Consider the following 13327-nt stretch of genomic DNA (forward strand, 5'->3'; position numbering starts at 1 on the left):
TTTTGGAATGCTCTTTGCCAAAACTGTTGTCCTATCCTTGAGATTTTTCAGTTTTCAGGTATGAGCTTAAATGTTACCTTTTTGAGTGATTCCTTATCTAGCCATGCTAAATTAGCAGCCTAACTGCCCATTTACCTTTCTTTTGGATCATATAATCCAGGTTTACTTTTACCAAAACTCATTGCACCTGAAATCTCACTATTTATACAGTTTTTAAATTAGCTTTAACCTCCTATACTGCAGCTCTTTTTGTAAAAGTCATTGTCTGTCACTGGCCACTGTACCCCTAGGGGCTGAAAGAGCCTGACAGGAGCACAGGCTTAATCAACAATTGCCGGATCAGTGAGAGGGCTTTGTTGTTGACAATAAACCAGACATATATAATCCAAAGAGCTAGCAGATTGGAAAAAAAACAAAAAACAATGACATTGACATCCTGTTTTAATATTCTTTTGATACTTTCTTATACCCAATGCCTTGGCAAAGATTTTAAACGTGATTTTTAAATATGACTAAACAACTGATGAACCAGAAATGGAAGGATTACTACATATGATGTCACCAAAATGATAAGTAAGTCTTCTTAAAATGAAAGATATCTTCTAGATATATGAATTCTCCTCTCTGAAAATAGAATATTGAAAAATATTTCACCCCTTTGCTGAAATACCAACACATTTTACTTTTTCCCCTGATGAATAGTGAGTGAATAGTGAGTTCTCTCCCACAAAGTGACGTTTCCCCACATCTTTCATCAATCTCAGAAATACAAATAAAAATTTAAACTCACTCAGACACATCATAATATAAAGTTGTTTTTTTTTTTTAATTATGATGTCCTGAGGACTTTTTTTATTTTTGTCCATAAATCAGTGGAAATCAATGTCCATAAATCAATTATACACATAGATGCAACTTTTTTCCTCTCTAAGAGGCATCATGGGGAGAATATTCTTCCCTTAGGAAGTTATATAAATATAATGCAATATCATGAAATTAGTACACATTCTTTTAAGTGTTTCAGATAAATAAATGTACATGCTGAATAGCATATACTCACTTATACTTCACTGGTACTAAAATGCTATATAAATCATTTTTATTGGCAAATTGCAACATCTTGCAATTGTAGCCTCACATTGATTCTAATGCTGAGGTATGAGATTTCACTCTTGTATGGAGAACTTAACAGCATGCAAATAAATAAACAGTGGTAACTGCAGAAAAATAATCATCTGGTTTTGTGATAAAGATTGTTCATTCATTTTCATGAACAGATATGCCCTAAAGATTCACAGATTATAAAAAGAAAAGCTCTATGGGAAGCCTAGACACTGTAGTGAAACAAATTCCTGGAATGAACTTTCTCAGTCCTGGGGAGAATGACAGATTTTAACAGAACAGCTATTAGTACTAGTATAGAGAAAGCTTCAAAGTTATCGCCATCTTAGACTTCATGCTCGGCTTTATACTTCTCCTATAGTTGGTGTACTTCAGGTCTTTCTATCATTCAACATTTTTATACTCAATTATAAGATTTATTTTTGTGCTAAAAAACGTTGTTTTATGAAAGCAAACACAACTCTTGATGAAACCTACAGCACACCCAGTTTCCTTAAAAAAAATACATGCACATTCACTTACATTCCTATGTATTTGTATACATTCCTTCTAGAATATTAATCTATCAGAATATTAACATCAAATGTCAATTTATTCATAATTCTAACATCTAGCCCCACATTACCTTTATTTGAGAGGGATGCTTAACTATGAAAATGGTGGCAAGGGTCTAAGCCAAAATAAATAGGTCCTCTTCTGTTCTGCCTGGGAGAAGCAATTCTTGATTTTTGTGTTAGTTGTTTTGCTGCAGCAGGGAGAAGGCTGGATGGAGTGAGGATAGCAGAGAAGGGAGGAATGTGAAGAGAAAAGAAGAGAGTGTGAAAATCAGGCTTCAGGGTGGGGCAGGACTCTGGAGAAATTCAACATGGTCCAGTGCCCAAAAGGACTTTAAAAACATGATAGCTTAATGCTTAGTTTGCAGTTATTTGACCTTTGATGTGCTCTCCAGATTCCTCTCCACCTAAGGAAAAAAAAAAAAAATGTCTACTGCATTGTAAATACTTTCAGGAGCATGTGTTTGTTTTTATAAAAACAAGAGAAAGCAAGAAAACAAGCAAGGTGTAGATACTTGGGTCATGATAATGTGGTTAAAGAATGCTGGCCTATTCTGGAAATAGACCAGCAATAGGAATGCAAGGCTCTGGTAAATATCCATAACGTGCAGGGAGGGCTTTGGATTTCCACAAAGTAACCAAGGATATTGCTTCAATTTTACCTCAATATCAAGACGCAAAGCACTTTTAGATGACTTCTGTTTTCTATATATGTGCCTAATCTTATTAAAAAATAGAGATAAGGTCTGAGTAGATTGTCTTTCCCTTCCTTCACATTAACATCTAGGCAATGAAGAGGTAAGATAATAATAACACAAAACTCAAAGAAAGTAAAATGACTGTACCAAAATCATTATATCTTTTACATGAACTTATTTTATTAACAGTAATATTGCTGATTAGGGACTTAATAGTTGATATGTCAAGGCAATTTGGCCTGTTATTAATTGTTCTGAAATGGAACTATCTTTCATGTCTTAGATGCCAAGTTAATGGCTAGTCTTGATGGTCAATTAGGTCATAATTTTAACATTTAGTTAGAATTTTGTTAGCTTCTTATAAAAAAATCATGCTTTGATGCATTCATTTAATTATAGGAGTAAAATATAGTATTTTGCATGTTAATGGAAACCCTTTTGATATTTCACAGTTACATAAACCAACTGCAGTTAGCAAACTGTGGAAGGGGAGGATAGAATCTTGTGGAATCCACTGGGATTAGGTGGTAAACATGGGCAAAATAAAAATGGCACATGAATGGAAAAACATAGTGAGAGAAATTGTCTTTTTTTTTTTTTTCTGAAGTTGTAAAAAATCCTCAAAATTCAATTCTTTACTAGAATTTTGGCCAGTCTTATGGGAAAAGTCTTTTCAGCTCAGAGATGTTCACTTTAAGTCAATTCTATTCAGCAGGTATTAATACATTGAGCATTTTTCTAGGAAAACACACTGCTGGGTGCTACACAGGATATGATAAAACCTACATTACTTTCTTAAAGGGTTCGCTTTATAGTTAGGAATGAAGAGTTTGCAAGTATGACAGTACCAAACTAGATTTGAATACATATGTATGGTATGAGATATGCAGTTTTAAGGGTTAACATTGGTTTTTTGAAAGTGCCTCAGTCGAGTCTGACTCTTTGCGACCCCATGGAATTCTCCAGGCCAGAATACTGGAGTGGGTAGTCTTTCCCTTCTTCAGAGGATCTTCCCAACCCAGGGACTGAACCCAGGTCTCCAGCATTACAGGCGGATTCTTTATCAGCTGAGCCACAAGGGAAGCCCATTGTTTTGTTTTTTTTTTTAATTAGCTCCTTTTCCCCCTGACATTTGTCTTCTTTCTCCCTTTCCTATCCATTACACCAGAATGTCAATCACTGACTGACCTTCAATTATTCTTTCGATTTCTTTAAATTTTACAACACTGAATAAATCCAGCCTTCAGCTACTAAATCGATAGCCTTGAATCAACAAATGATAACACAGTGCAAATGCATGATCCTAACAAAGAAACACACAGACCTCCAAAGCCCTTTCACTTCTATCTTTTGCATAATGGGGCAAGAGGTCACATTTGGAGCAATATTTAGGGAGGCACAATTCGCCACCAATATCAACAACTTAACAGAAAGCTTTCTTTAAAGCTGTCCAAAGTACAATTTTAAAATCCAAAGCCAACTTTCACTGACATTACAGTCAGTGGCTTTTCTTTTTACCATCAAATCATGTAATGAGGACGAAATTATCCCTGTAAATGCAGGAAAATTGTAATGTTTAGAGGGCTTCTGCTGTGAAAATTTAATTCTTATTACATAAATCATACACAGTAACGTCAATGTCATACTAGTTTAGAACTACTTTTTTTTTTTAATATGTTTCTCTTGTTTATAGTCCAGTTCTATTGATTTTAATACAAAGCTTAAAGACTTACTTAATAAGCAAGCCTACTGTGTGTTATTCTGCGTGTTATAAACTGAATGTGATCCACCTCCCTTGAAAAATCCATATATTGAAACTCTAATCCCCAGTGAGACCATACTAGGACATGGTGCCTATGAGGATGTAATCAAGTTTAATACATTTATTTATTTTAGTTGGGGGCTAATTACTTTACAATATTGTAGTGGTTTTTGCCATACATTGACATGAATCAGCCATGGGTTTACATGTGTTCCCCATCCTGAACCCCCCTCTCACCTCCCTCCCCATCCCATCCCTCTGGGTCATCCCATTGCCCCAGCCCTGAGCATTTGTCTCATGCATCGAACCTGGAATGGTGTTCTGTTTCACATATGATAATATACATGTTTCAATGCTATTCTCCCAGAACGTCCCACCCTCACCTTCTTCCTCAGAGTCCATAATACTGTTCTATGCATCTGTGTCTCTTATTCTGTCTCGCACATAGGGTTATCATTACCGTCTTTCAAATTCCATATATATGCATTAGTATAATGTATTAGTGTTTTTCTTTCTGGCTTACTTCACTCTGTATAATGGGCTCCAGTTTCATCCATCTCAGTAGAACCGATTCAAATGTATTCTTTTTAATGGCTGAGTATTATTCCATTGTGTATATGTACCACAGCTTCCTTATCCATTCGTCTGCTGATGGACATCTAGGTTGCTTTTCTAAATGAGGTCATAATGGTGGAACTCTAAACTGAAAGGCCTGATGCCTTTGTAAGAAGAGGCAGAGATAGAAGGGGACACAGTTAGGGCACAGGGAGAAGATGGCTATCTAGAAGAAGACTCACAGAAGAAAGAAAGACTCAGAGAAATCAGAATGACTAGCACCTTGATCTTAGACTTCTCAGCCTCTAAACTATGAGAAAATTAATTTCTGCTGTTAAGCTATCCAGTCTATGTTATTTTGTTACGGCCTTAAAAGCAGACTAAGACACTGCACAATCAAGACCTGAGGATATCTACACACACACACACACACTCATACACAGTGGTTTGTAAGGAACATGTAAAGCATATTATGAAACAGGGGCAAGAGAAATTCAGGTGTCCTTTTAACATTTAATAGAAGTCAAAGAGGGAAAAAGCAAAACATTTTCATGAAACTATATAGGCACATTTGGAGCAACATTTTGAAGGAAAGGAGGGATATTTTTGAGTGGAAGGTAAAAATTATCAGAAAGCCTGGAAAGGAGATTTTCTCACACTGATTGGACATAAGAGAGATGGATCTTGAAATGCAAACCCTAAGCAACATGTATCATGAGATATTGGTATATTTGGAGCCTCTGTTAACTGTTTTTTTCTATACAAATGGTTTTTCCAGTAGTCATGTATGGATGTGAGAGTTGGACCATAAAGAAGGCTGAACGCTCAAGAATTGATGCTTTTGAACTGTGGTATTGGAGAAGACTCTTGAAAGTCTGTTGGACTGCAGGGAGATCAAACCTGTCAATCCTAAAGGAAATCAGTCCTGAATATTCATTGGAAGGACTGATACTGAAGCTCCAATACTCTGGCCACCTGACGTGAAGAGCCAACTCATTAGAAAAGACACTGATGCTGGGAAAAATTGAGAGCAGGAGGAGAAGGGGATGACAGAGGGTAAGATGGTTGGATGGTATCACCAACTCAATAGACGTGAGTTTGAGCAAGCTCCAGGAGATGGTGAAGCCTAGTGTGCTGCAGTCCGTGGGGTTGCAAAGAGTTGGACACGACTGAGTGACTGAACAACAACAAAATGCAGGTAAATAAAAATAAATTATAAATTCACCTATAATACTACTCAGAATTAAGCATTAATTGTCATTTTGGTGTTTTTCTATATATATAAATATACCATACATACAATAATGTAAGGTTCTTCCATTTAGATATATCATGAATATTTTTCAATGTCATTATATACCATTTTTACCATAAATTTTAAGGTTACTGCAAGTCTACTCCATACTAAAAAATGTGTGTATTCATATCACCATCTGTGGGTTTCTCGGTTGTCTGTTGGTTGAGAATGCTTCTAATTATGCACATTCTGAGAATTTGTAGGTTTATTAGGCAAGAGATGGATGGTCAAAACTTAATTGAAGAGAACACCAAGTGTCGATAAGAATGTATAGGTCGAATCTCACTGGATTTAAAACTGGATATCCACATCAGATACATTATTGTAGGAATGTAAAATGACACAGCCAGTCCGGAAACTAAGAGTTTTCAAGTCTTATAAATTTAAACCCGAAACTACCACAGGACCCAGCAATTGTACTCATGGTCACTTATCCCATAGAAACAGAAATGTATGTTTACACACAAAAAACCATACACAAAATATCTGTAGCAACTTTATGTTTAATTGGCAAATCTGGAAACATCTCAGATATCCTTCAATGAGTGAATAATTTAACAAACTAATTCTATAATGCAATTTTGTTGTTGTTATTCAGAAACTAAGTCATGTCTCTTTGTGACCCAACGAACTGCAGCATGCCAAGCTCCTCTATGCTCCACCATATCCTGAAGTTCACTCAATTTCATGTCCATTGAGTTGGTGATTCTATCTAACCATCTCATTCTCTGCCACACCCTTCTCCTTTTGTCCTCAATCTTTCCCAGCTTCATTGTCTTTTCCAGTGAGTTGACTCTTCACATTAGGTGGTCAAAGTATTGAAGGTTCAGCTTCAGCATCCGTCCTTCCAATGAATACTCAGAGTTGATTTCTTTTAGGACTGACTAGTTTGATCTCCTTGCAGTTCAAGAGACTCTCAGGAGTCTTCCTGCACCACAGATTCAAAAGCATCAATTCTTCAGTGCTCAGTCTTCTTTATTACTGGAAAAACCACAACTTTGACTGATGTCTCTGCTTTTTAATATGCTGTCTAGTTTGGTCATAGCTTTCCTTCCAAGGAGAAAGCATTTTTTAATTCATAACTGAAATCACTGTCTGCAGTGATTTTAGAGCTCAAGAAAATACAATCTGTCACTGCTTCCACTTTTTCCCCTTGTATTTGCCATGAAGTAATGGGACAGGATGCCATGATCTTAGTTTTTTGAATGTTGAGTTTTAAGCCAGTTTTTTTCACTCTCCTCTTTTACCCTCATCCAGAGGCTCTTTGGTTCCTCTTCACTTTCTGTCATTAGAGTGGTATCATCTACATATCTGAGGCTATTGATATTTCTATGAGAATCTCACTATGCAACAATAAAAAAGAACAAACCAATGACACACACACAACCAGTTGGACAGATATCCAGAAACTTCTGTTGAATGAAAAAAGATGATATCAAAAATTTAAATATTGTATAATTCCTTTAATATAACATTTATGAAACGGCATAATTTAAGAAATGGAGGGCAGAATAATGGTTAACAGGGGTTAGGGATGGATTCTTGCCTGGAGAATCCCAGGGACAGAGGAGCCTGGTGGGCTGCCATCTATGGGGTCACACAGAGTCAGACACAACTGAAGCGACTTAGCAGCAGCAGGGATGGATTGGGGAGGGAAGGAGTGATGAAAAGGAGACTCTAAGAGGGCAATAGGAGAAAATTTGGGATAGTGGGAACCATTTAGTATCTTGACTGTTGTGGTGTATACATGAACATACCCAACAGATAAAGTTGTACAGAACCAAATACAGCACACACATACACATGAACCCACAAATGAGTACCAGTAAAACTGGTGAAATTTGAATAAGATAGGTAGATTGCATAAATGTCAATATCCTGATTGTGATAATATGCTACATTTTTTTTTTTTTTTGAAAAATGTTAACATTTTGGTAAACAGAGCAAAGTAGATTATGGACCTCTCTTATTTATTAAAACTGCATGTGAATCTTCAATTACCTTAATAAACATTTCACTTAAAATTAATCTTAAAAGAAGATTCATAGGGAAAAAAAGTAGTGACAAATGAGATTTTAGAAAAGGAAAAATAAGTGGATGGCTTCAGAAAGTGATTGCCATTAATCACTGGATCTTGAAAAAGAATTATAGAGGTTAATGTCTGCAGTATACACATATGGCAGTTATACAACAAACGACACAACCGAGAAACTAAGCACACATTAGCACACAGAAGACACATTTAAATAACTGACTCTCAAAAATAAAGGAAAATCATATCTAGCATTTGTATATTGTAATTTCAGTACTTTTATGACTTAAAAATGTGCATCAAAAAAGGATGATAAGATAAACTATCATGTGTAAATACCTATATTAACTATTCAATAATGGAAATGTTATTTTTTATATTATTGGTAGTATTTTTTAAAACTGTAAGTCATAAGAGATTAAAAATCTTACCACAGGTCCAAAGTACATTTCAATAAATTCTTTGCATCATAAAAGTACACTAGATGAGGTCTATCAACATTTACCTTATATTCCGTTTGACAGAATGCTCAGTGTGAGATGGTAAGTTATTTTACCCAAATAGCATACTCACATATTATATACCAAATACTCTGTCTTAATTCTGGTTGTCCTGAGTATCTATTTTGAAATCTTATGGCTTATTTAAAAAATATATCAATACATTTGGAAGTCTCTTTATAAGCAATAAATACATGTAATTCAAAAACATGGACCCTTTGCTTGGTATTTGTAAACCTGTCAGAATGCTTTGTTCACCTAACTGTATAAGAAAAATTATGATAGCCAGAGACTGAAGGTCAGGCAAAATAGAAGGGCATTATCAAAGACTTAGCATGCTCTATGTAGACTAAAAATAGCAACTAAATGGCATTGATGTTTTTTTTTCCCCTTGTTGCCATGAGAAATAATTGTCCTCTTCTGCCCTACATATCAGTTGTACTCCTGACTACCATTCTCATTATCACTTGATAGTTCAACTGCTAAAAAAATGCTGTTTTTATATAATTATTCTCATTAGCCATTTTTCATAAAAAGCTTGTGAGCGAGACTGATAAATCTATTGCATATGCAATTACAAATGAGAAATCTGAAAAGAGAATGGGCAAACAATCCTTCTGAGGTCATAAAATAGTCAAATGTTCGAGCACAAAACTAACATTTTTCCCCCCTTTTCCAGTCTATTTATCTGATACTGTGTTCCTGGCTATCTTGGCTGGGTCTTGGATATCAATACCTGAATTAATAGGTCTGATTGCATATAAAGATCTAAAATTAGCTCTAGTTGTTCTTGAAGCCAATTGGTGGTGACATTAACTTTTAAATGCATATATTTTTGTAGACTGTGTTTCAAAATGGGGAAAACTAATAGAATTTGAGTCAAAAGACTTAAATTTTATTTCAATTTCTTACGCTTTTTGTTCATATAAACATGTTCATAGAAACTTTTTGTTCATGTAAATCTCTGAAACCCTCTGAGTTTCCCTTACTTAGGATCCAATTCTTCTATCTGTAGTTTTGTGTGATCCTCCCGGATAGAATTCCTCATTGTCTTCTATTAGTTTCTTGAAGGCAAGGATCGTATCTTGTTCATCTTATATCACTAGATTCTAGCACAGTATCTGCCTAAAAAGCAACCTGAGATACAAGCTTGAGATAATGTATGCACAGTGCTTATAAACTGAAAATTGATTTGCAGAATTACATCTTTATAATTATTGCTCTCAAATGGCAGAAACATAATAAGGGGTATTTAGTTGAGTACTGCTGGTTGTATTATGTTTGTGTGTGCAAAATCAACTGAAATGCTATGCAGCAAGTTAGCCAACATTACTTGATTATGCAAACACATACACTACAATGGTCTTTTCTCTCATAGGAAATCTCCAGGGAAAAGACCTTGATGCTGGGAAAGATTGAGAACAAGAAGAGGTAGACAGAGGGTGAGACAATTGGATGGCATCACTGACTCAATGGACATGAGTTTGAGCAAACTCAGAAAGATAGTCAAGGACAGGAAAGAAAGTCAAAGACAGGAGATGCTGCAGTTCATGGGGTCGCAAAGAGTTGGACATGACTAAGAGACTGAAAAACAACAATCTCCCTTTAATTTTCTCCTTGGGTTTCTTTCTCTTCACCACTCTAATTTAGCTTAATTTTTCTCTCCTGTCTTTAATTTTAAAGTTCTATAAAATTTACAAAATTCCCCTAGTTAATATATATATAGCTGACGGACCGGGAGGCCTGACATGCTGCAGTCCATGGGGTCACAAAGAGTCAGACACGACTGAGTGACTGAACTGAACTGAATATATATAGTTAACATATTATAGATTTATATAACTTAATTAATATACTTACATATATACTTAACAAAAAATGTTTTAAAAGTCCCCTAGTTGATAGCTTAACTGCTCTGTCACTCTGGGCAAAACCACCAGGGACAACAACACAACTCAGTAAAGTTCAGCTTTCTGCTTCCAACATGCCTGTACCCAAGCTGCTGATGAAAAAATCACATTGCAGTCAGGATGGTTCAACTATGTATTTGTGACTTTGAACTTTGTGTGAAAGTTGAACATTGCTCAGCAATAGCCAGACTGAATCTCTGGTTAATTTGCAATACACTCTCCACATGCACTTTTTCCAACCTATTCCTGTCTCCCCACACCTGTGTTCTGCCTTCTTCCTTCTAGAGCTTCATTTCTGTTTCTCCCTGTCTTTGAAGAATCAGCCTCAACCCCTCATGAAAATGATCCAGTCCACAAATATAGAAAGAAAACAGAGGTCTTTGGATGAGAATAACCTTAGGTTGATGATATATAAGCTACCAAAGCATCCTCTTTTCTTGTGTCTTTTAAAATGGAGTATCTTTTACTTAGTGTACTATATCCTAATCTTTCCAGCCTTCTCAATATGTTACCTCTGTTAAATTAATCTCTTTTGTTCCTTTAAATTCCCACTCTCTTCAGTTCAGTTCAGTTCAGTTGCTCAGTCGTGTCTCACTTTTTGCGATCCCATGAATTGCAGCACTCCAGGCTTCTCTGTCCATCACCAACTCCCAAACTCATGTTCATAAAGTTGGTGATGCCATCCAACCATCTTATCCTCTGTCATCCTCTTCCCCTCCTACCTTCAATCTTCCCCAGCATCAGGGTCTTTTCCAAGGAGTCAGTTCTTCTCATCAGGTGGCCAAAATATACTGGAGCTTCAGCTTCAGCATCAGTCCTTCCAATGAATATTCAGGACTGATTTCCTTTAGAATTGACTGGTTTGATCTCCTTGGAGTCCAGGGACTCTCAAGAGTCTTCTCTAACACCACAGTTCAAAAGTTTTAATTCTTCTGCGCTCAGCTTTCTTTATAGTCCAACTCTCATATCCATATGTGACTATTGGAAAAACCATAGCTTTGACCCACTCTTACAGATCTTCAAAATAGATTAAATCAGGTTCACATTCAGAAGTAACTTCCACAAGTCAATGTGTCTAGCTACCATTTTTCTTTCTTGTCACCAAATATTCCTGAAAAAGTCACAACCTTCAGTTTCCATCCTGTTATGCTCTCCTCTTCAAGAAATACCAGTGTGGCTTCACAGAAGTGGGCCCCTTGCTGATTCCACTGTAACTAAACTCCTTAGAAGAGGCAATAGGAGTAACCTAGCACATGGAAATATTTATATTTGAAATACTTACGTTTTTATGTTTAGCCCTAGCTTTTCCTGGTTCCTAACACAGAAATGACGCATTGTATTTCTCGCAGTGTCTATCATTCCTCCAGTAGTCCCTACTTCAGGAAATGCTACCATAAGCTACCTAGTTGCTTGAGTCTGAAATCTGAGTGTATTTACTGAGACCTCCTCAAATCCTCCTCACATCCGGTGCCATCAATATTTCCTTAAAATCTGGCAGAGTTTCTCCACTGCTTTTTGAACAGTGTTGAAGTTTCAGATGGTGGTTATAATCTCCTGCTTGATCTCCCCTGCACACCACTCTCCTCTTCATGATGAGTGTGTTCAAAACCACAGTGCTTTTAATTATTTCCTTAACCGTGCCTTCCTCTTAAGTCCCTCCAGGACTTAGCATTCCTTGTTCTCACTCTGTGGTGTCCTCTTCATCTACCTATATCTTTTCATTCTTTAGGTATTAGCTAAGATGTCATTTCTTCAGAGCTTTCCCATGACCATTTCTATCCAACTACATCGTTTCTCTTTAATTAACTCTCAAAACATCCTGTAATTTTTCTTTATTTAAAATATAGTATTTTATAAATTAATTGATTATGTATGACTTCCTCACCAAACAAATCCAGTAAGAGAAGAAATCATATAAAAATTATAACCAATGCCACTTTATTAATAATGTATTATTACATTATTAAAATATAATAATAGTAACAATATAATTATAGTATTATATAGACAGTAGCGGCTCAGTAAATATATTTTTATATTACAGTTAATGTGTATATAGTACAGAAAGATCACCAGATTAAAGTATATAAGCTAAACATTTTGGACTGCTTTTGACTGAAGAAAAAAGTTACCAAAAATATCACTGCAGGTATTTCTTTCTATAAAGAAATTTGAGCACTGAAGAATTTATGCTTTTGAACTATGGTTTGGAGAAAACTCTTGAGAGTCCCTTCGACTGCAGGAGATCAAATCAGTCAATCCTAAAGGATATCAGTCCTGAGTATTCATTGGAAGGATTGATGCTGAAGCTGAAACTCCAATACTTTGGCCACCTGATGTGAAGAACTGACTTATTGGAAAAGATACTGATGCTGGGAAAGATTGAAGGCAGGAGGAAAAGGGGACAACAGAGAATAAAATGGTTGGATGGCATCACCAACTTGATGGGTATGAGTTTGAGCAAGCTCTGGGAGTTGGTGATGGACAGGGAAGCCTGGAGTGCTGCAGTCCATGAGGTCGCAAAGAGTTGGACAGGATTGAACGACTGAACTAATCACAGCAGAGAAAAAAAGCAAAAGAAAACTCAATAGCCTAAAGCAAGTAGCCTTTACATTTGTAATCAACATGAGGTTTAGAAACCATTTTGCAAATCCAATCAACTGTTTAAATACAAATGTTTTATTGCTCTGACAGTCTCATTCCTTTAGAACTTCAAAGTTAATATGTATTTCAAAAATGTTCATTACAAATGAGGTATGTAGATCTATATGATTAGATATTATGTGTTAATACATATATTTCTTTGCACACACACACACACACACACATGACTATGTATATATATATATTTCTTTTTATAAAGCCCATAATTGTAGCAGTCAAAGTTAAGGTTGTAA

At 35.8% G+C, this 13327-nt stretch overlaps 1 protein-coding gene and 1 long non-coding RNA gene across 2 annotated transcripts in view; one reads left to right on the top strand and one right to left on the bottom strand.

Annotated features, from left to right (window-relative positions):
- Positions 1-13327, bottom strand: part of PCDH9 (protocadherin 9) — a 1072888-nt gene that overhangs the window by 298739 nt on the left and 760822 nt on the right. The window lies entirely within an intron of this gene.
- Positions 4851-13327, top strand: part of LOC145530597 (uncharacterized) — a 98258-nt gene continuing 89781 nt past the window's right edge. Inside the window, exon 1 of the long non-coding RNA XR_014071925.1 lies at positions 4851-5889. This is a non-coding gene — a long non-coding RNA (uncharacterized LOC145530597). The remainder of the gene's footprint in view (positions 5890-13327) is intronic.

This window comes from Giraffa tippelskirchi, chromosome 12 (genome assembly GCF_054371585.1).
Source record: "Giraffa tippelskirchi isolate mGirTip1 chromosome 12, T2T-mGirTip1v1.2.pri, whole genome shotgun sequence".
Lineage (NCBI taxonomy): Eukaryota > Metazoa > Chordata > Mammalia > Artiodactyla > Giraffidae > Giraffa > Giraffa tippelskirchi.